This window comes from Coregonus clupeaformis, chromosome 20 (assembly GCF_020615455.1).
Source record: "Coregonus clupeaformis isolate EN_2021a chromosome 20, ASM2061545v1, whole genome shotgun sequence".
In the NCBI taxonomy this organism is placed as follows: Eukaryota; Metazoa; Chordata; class Actinopteri; order Salmoniformes; family Salmonidae; genus Coregonus; species Coregonus clupeaformis.
Genome location: NC_059211.1, coordinates 11854827 through 11861892, shown reverse-complemented (window position 1 = coordinate 11861892; position 7066 = coordinate 11854827).

Sequence of the window (7066 nt, the reverse complement as noted above, 5' to 3'; positions counted from 1 at the left end):
CGTAGTCGAGGGCACGGGCACAGGTTCAGAATACGGTAATCACTGGGATAGACAAGCAGAAGATTAAGCAATATGGGGAGTCAAACAACCTCTCTCTCTCTCTCTCTCTCTCTCTCTCTCTCTCTCTCTCTCTCTCTCTCTCTCTCTCTCTCTCTCTCTCTCTCTCTCTCTCTCTCTCTCTCTCTCTCCTCTCTCTCTCTCTCTCTCTCTCTCTCTCTCTCTCTCTCTCTCTCTCTCTCTCTCTCTCTCTCTCTCTCTCTCTCTCTCTCTCTCTCTCTCTCTCTCTCTCTCTCTCTCTCTCTCTCTCTCTCTCTCTCTCTCTCTCTCTCTCTCTCTCTCTCTCTCTCTCTCTCTCTCTCTCTCTCTCTCTCTCTCTCTCTCTCTCTCTCTCTCTCTCTCTCTCTCTCTCTCTCTCTCTGCATGCTGGGAGTGTTTGGTGCGTGCTGGGAATTGTTTGAGTGAGTGCTAAGTGCAAGTGTTGTGTAGAGTTAGATATCCTGGGTTTTCCTTTTCTTGGTGATATCTTTTTTTTCTTCTATGCATGATTAAGGTTATTATTTCTATTTTTTTGTTGCGGTAGAATTAAGTATATTGTTTTTCGTGTCGAAATTACCCTGATTTTGGTGGGGATGGCGGCCCGAATCGGGACGCCGTCCCTGTCACTTGCACGGCTTTAGGTGTGTTACTGAAGCTACTGTCACGGTGGAAGAGGTTTTGGTCGCCGTAGGAGAGAAGGTAGGATATGAGAATGTTGCTTATGCGTCACGGATGAATAAAGCGGTGGTGGTATTTCTTAAAGAAGAGCGCCTTGTTGATCGTATGGTTGAGCATGGCATACTTCTTAAAGGAATGTTTATTCAAGTTACGCCGCTTTTTTCTCCGTCAACAAGGGTAACGATTTCAAATGTACCGCCGTTCATTCCAAATGAGCTATTGGAGCGCGAGTTATTGCGCTTTGGGAAGTTTGCAAGTTCAATTAAGGTTGTCCCATTGGGTTGCAAACACCCGGCGTTGAAACAGGTAATGTCGTTTTCGGCGACAGGTGTTTATGTTTTTGGACTCACCGGAACAGACTTTGGAGTTATCGTTTAAAGTCAAGTATGACAATAGATTGTATATGGCTTATGCTAGTACAGGTAGTCAACGGTGTTTTGAGTGTGGGGATGTTGGTCATAAGCGACATGCTTGCCCGAAAAGGAGAAGGCAGAGGGAGGGGGCGCAGGTGGTCCTCGTAACGCCTGGGCCCACTGATGTAGGAAGAGGTGGGCTGACAGTGGTAGAGCAGCCGCACGCATCTGTTGCTGAAGAACAAGTTGTCCGTGTTGAGGGCACAGAGGTGCAACTTGTACCAGAGGGAAATGTTATGCAGGGGGATTTTTTTGTTGTAGAAGGTAAGGATGGATCTGAAGGGCCATTTCCTCAGACTGGTGAGGAGGTGCCCAGTACGAGTGCTGTGGTACAGGAGGGGGTACATGTGGAGCTAATCTCCCAGGTAGTGGAGGAGATGCCCACTACAAGTAATGGGTTACAGGAGAGGGTTCATGTGGAGCTCATCTCCCAGGTAGTGGAGGAGATGCCCACTATGAGTGCTGGGGTACAGGGGGGCTAGTCTCCCAGGTAGTGGAGGAGATGCCCACTATGAGTGCTGGGTTACAGGGGGGCTAGTCTCCCAGGTAGTGGAGGAGATGCCCACTACGAGTAATGGGGTTCAGGTGGGGCTAGTCTCCCAGGTAGTGGGGGGAGATGCCCACTACGAGTAATGGGGTTCAGGTGGGGCTAGTCTCCCAGGTAGTGGAGGAGATGCCCACTACGAGTAATGGGGTTCAGGTGGGGCTAGTCTCCCAGGTAGTGGAGGAGATGCCTGGTACGAGTGATGGGGTGCAAGTGGGGGAGTGTTGAAAGGGATGTGGTAGAGGGGAGTCAGTGGTCTGTGGCCTCAGTTGAGGAGGATCAGGAGAAGGATATGGATATGGATATCTCTCTTGATACGGTATCAGCTGGTGAGGACTCAATTTACGATCTAGAGGAGGTAAAAGGGTTTCTGGATCAGACTTTTGGGAAATCTGTCAAATTGGCAGATTATTTTGATGTTGATAAGTTTGTGAGGTCAGCTGTGATGTTACAGAAGACGGTGGGGTTAGACCAGTTGAGTGAGAAGAAGCGGTTTCGCTTGAGGAAATTTGTTACTGCTGTTGCAGCAGCAAAGGGTGGTGGGAAACGTGGTCAGGTTAAGAGAAAATTTAAATAATGATGATGATTATGCCTCATAGGGTGTTCTATTCTCTTTGTCTGGTTTCTCTGTGGTATCTTCTGCTTTTCCTTTTTCTTTTCTATATGGAGGTACTAAGGGTAGGTTCTCTCAACATTAATGGAGGAAGGGACAGGAATAAGAGGGCTTGGGTATTAGAAGTAATAAAACAGAAAAGGCTTAATGTAGTTTTCCTACAGGAGACACATAGTGATGAGGAAAATGCGGCTGACTGGGGTATGTGGTGGGAGGGGCAGCATATACTCAGTCATGGTACTAATTTCAGTGCTGGGGTGGCAATCTTGTTTTCTTCAGGCTTAGGGGTGACTGTGGTATCTACAACAGAGATTGTCAAGGGTCGGGTTTTATTGGTCAAGGTGGATGTTATGGGGTTTTTGTTTGTTTTTTTGAATGTTTATGCTCCTAATGAGGGTACAGAGCGTATTGTTGGTTTTGATAAAATAAAGGAAACCTTAAGACAGTGTGACCAAGAGGGGTGTATGGTTTTAGGGGGGACTCGAACTGTACAGTGGATTTTACTGTTGATCGCACCGCTGAAGAACCTCACCTGCGGTCAGCAATTTGTCTGTCTGGTCTATTAACTGAGTTTGAGCTTTCTGATGTGTGGAGAGTAAGGAATGCAAAAGTTAGGCAGTACACATGGCTAAAAGTTAATGAAGGTCATGTCAGTGCAGCAAGGTTAGACAGGTTGTATGTATCTGAGCAATACTGTAGTAGGGTTGGAAGGTGTGACATTACTCCTGTGGGTTTCTCTGATCACCATATTGTCACTGTTGATATTCACTTGTCCTGTCCACGAAGGTCATCATCTTATTGGTATTTTAATGTTAAATTGTTACATGATGTCATGTTTTGTGAAAGGTTTTTGTTGTTTTGGGAAAAATGGAGGGTTACAAAAGGGAATTTTGAGTCCTTGAGACAATGGTGGGAGGTTGGGAAGGCCCAAATACGATTATTTTGTCAACAGTATACTGCTCTGTCTCGAATTGAAGTTAAAGAGACTATCAGGGGCCTTGAGCAGAACATTAAATCTATTGAATTGAAGTTGCTCACTCAGAATGACCCCGGACTAGTCATGAACTTACAGGACAAGAAACATGAATTGAGGTCGTTTCTGCATGAAAGAGTGAAGGGTGCCTTGATTAGGTCTCGTTTCGCTTCCCTCGAGGATATGGATGCTCCTAGTGCTTTTTTTTTTAAACCTAGGACAGTCGACATTGCAACGTAAACAGATGGTCTGCCTTCGTCTCCCTGATGGGAAGGTGACCACGGATGACAGTGAAATGCGTCAACATGCCGTGGATTTCTATTCTGCCCTCTATAAGGCGGAGGATTGTGACTCTCTGTGTACTGAACAGTTGTTACACGGTCTTCCTCAATTGGGACCTGAGCAAAGAGTCGCATTGGACTCTGACATTACACTGCAAGAGCTGTCCACAGCAGTTATGCAGCTCTCAACAGGCCGAGCCCCTGGCATTGATGGTTTACCATCTGAGTTTTACAAGCACTTTTGTGGGTCTATTGGGGAGGATTTTTATGAAGTGGTGTGTGAATCTTTTCATGAGGGCTCTCTTCCTGTATCTTGTCAACGTGCGGTACTTTCACTGTTGCCAAAAAGGGGGATTTGGCTCTCATAAAAATTGGAGACCTGTTGCTTTGCTGTGTGCAGAATATAAAATTGTTTCTAAATGTCTCTCAAACAGGTTGAAAGAGTATCTGGGATTGTTGGTCCACAAGGACCAGTCCTACTGTGTACCTGATTGCTCTATTGTTGACAACTTGTTTCTAATAAGAGATGTTTTGGACATTTGTAAACTGTCTGATGTAAATGTGGGTTTACTTTCTTTGGATCAGGAGAAGGCTTTTGATCGTGTGGACCACCAGTACTTGTTTAAAACAATGAAAGCCTTTGGGTTTGGGGATGTTTTTTTGTCTTGGATGAAGTTACTGTATGCTGGGGCCTCGTGTATGGTGAAGGTGGGGGGTGGTTTGAGTTGTCCCATCCCTGTCCAAAGGGGCATCAGGCAGGGATGCCCAATTTCAGGGCAGTTATACAGTCTGGCGATTGAACCAATGCTTTGTTTTTTAAGAGCGAAGCTTACTGGTTTCTCTGTGCCAGGTGTAATGAAGGGTCCCACGATAGCACTTGTCTGCGTATGCAGATGACGTGACAGTTTTTATTACAGGGGGTGAGGATGTTAAGGTTCTCTCAGACGCCTTAAAGGTGTATGAGGGGGGCCTCCTCAGCTAGAGTCAATTGGGGAAAGAGTGAAGCGCTGTGGGCAGGCCAGCTTCAGATGGGGTCCGCTCCCACGGTTACCAGGGGGGCTTCAGTGGGGCAGAGATGGGATGAAGACTTTGGGGGGTTTTTCTAGGCTCCGATGTCTTTCAGAAAAAGAACTGGGAGGGTGTAGTGGAGAAAGTGTGTGCCAGACTGTCAAGATGGAAATGGGTGCTGCCCCAGCTGTCTTATAGGGGAAGGGTACTGGTAGCTAATAACCTAGCTGCCTCTACCCTGTGGCACAGACTAATGATTTTACAGCCACCAAAGGGTCTGATACAAGAGCTTCAGAGGACCCTTGTCAACTTCTTCTGGTCTGGACAACATTGGATTAAAGCTTCAGCCCTGTACCTGCCACTGCACGAGGGTGGGCAAGGCCTGGTGGACATTTCTTCCAGGATCATGGCTTTCCGGCTTCAAGCAGCCCAGAGACTGTTGTACAGTGACGGTTCTAGCTGGGTTGACACAGCCTACGCATTGATGAGGAGAGCGGGCTGTTTGGGCTTAGACAAGCACCTTTTCCTCTTAAAGCTGGAGGGGGTGAGTTGCCTGGCCTGACTCCATTTTATGAGTCTGTTATGCAGGCTTGGAGAGTTCTGGTCAAGTCCCGTAAGGCCTGCACGCCACCAGGGATGTGGCTTTTGAAGAGCCTCTTTTTCACAACACTGCCATCCAGTCCCGTGTTCTGGGTTCAGCTAGCCTACGTTCATGCCTGTTAGGCGTGGGGTGTACTAAGCTGGGTCATCTGATGTGGAACAGGAATAGGTCGTTGGAGGAGCTGGGAGAAAGAGCGGGGATCCGATCGTCTCGCCTACTGAGGAAGGTCGTCGCTGAGGTCTGTGATTCCTTGCCAGTACTTCATCTGCAGTATGTGACTGACACTTCCAATTCTGATCGGTGGAAGGAGGGTCTGGATTATGTGTTCTCTGCACTGATTGTTAGTGCTGCGGCGGGGGGCATTCGAGGAGGACGTGGGGGATGCTGCTTTCCTTCGATACCCCGGAGCTGGGGGAGTTCAAGGAGGTTGGAAAGAAGGCCATGTACAGAATATGTGTAAAGGTGTCCCATGCCTCTTCCCTGGAAGGGGTAAAATCGACGAGGTGGGCGGGTGTGCTTGGTCCAGGTGCCTCCCCAAAAGGCTGTTGGCGAACACTATACAAACTGCCTATTGATAAGAGGACAGCTGACCTCCAATGGAGGATAATACATGGAGCCATAGCCACCAAAATGTATCTGGTACACCTGGATCCTACTGTTGGGGAGGAGTGTCCATTCTGTGCTGAACCTGAAACTCTGGCACATCTGTTTTTACAGTGTCCCAGGTTGGTCGGGATGATTGACCTGATCACTAATTGGTTCTCAGCTCTGGGAGAGGTTTTCTCTTCCCAACTGTACATATTGGGGCCAAAGTACAGGTTTAGTCAGAAAGCTGTAGTTGTGTTGCTTAATTTTGTGTTAGGGGCAGCAAAATTAGCCATATGGAAGACCCGAAAGAACAGTATTCGGGGACAGGGGTCTGTGGATGTGGTGGGAATGCTGGAGGGAATGTTGGCAGCAAGACTAAGAATTGAGTTTGCCTATTATAAACTGGTCAACAATATTGATCTGTTTATGAGTATATGGGGCATTCAGATGCTGTTGTGTTCAGTTACTGTGGAGGAGGAATTGGAGTTGTGTTTTTAATTGATGTGTAAATACGGTTTTGTATGAGTATTTGTGTGGTGGGCTCCCAGACCCAATAAAGATTATTTTTTCTCTCTCTCTCTCTCTCTCTCTCTCTCTCTCTCTCTCTCTCTCTCTCTCTCTCTCTCTCTCTCTCTCTCTCTCACTCACTCACTCACTCACTCACTCTCTCTCTCTCTCTCTCTCTCTCTCTCTCTCTCTCTCTCTCTCTCTCTCTGACTCACTCACTCACTCAGTCTCTCTCTCTCTCTCTCATTCACTCACACACTCTCTCTCTCTCTCATTCACTCACACACTCTCTCTCTCTCTCTCTCTCTCTCTCTCACTCACTCTCTCTCTCTCTCTCTCTCTCTCTCTCTCTCTCTCTCTCACTCACTCACACTCTCAGTGTCTCTCTCTCTCTCTCTCATTCACTCACACTCTCTCTCTCTCTCACTCACTCACTCTCTCTCTCTCTCTCATTCACTCACACTCTCTCTCTCTCTCATTCACTCACACTCTCTCTCTCTCTCTCTCTCTCTCTCTCTCTCTCTCTCTCTCTCTCTCTCTCTCTCTCTCTCTCTCTCTCTCTCTCTCTCTCTCTCTCTCTCTCTCTCTCTCTCTCTCTCTCTCTCTCTCTCTCTCTCTCTCTCTCTCTCTCTCTCTCTCTCTCTCTCTCTCTCTCTCTCTCTCTCTCTCTCTCTCTCTCTCTCTCTCTCTACAAAACGCTTAGCAAGTCACAAAGGAACAATACCTCGCACCGACTGAACTTCTGAGCACACCTTATATCCTACTCTAATTACTGACAGGTGTGCTCAGAACTCAGGTGAAACAGATCGAGTCTGATGACTCCC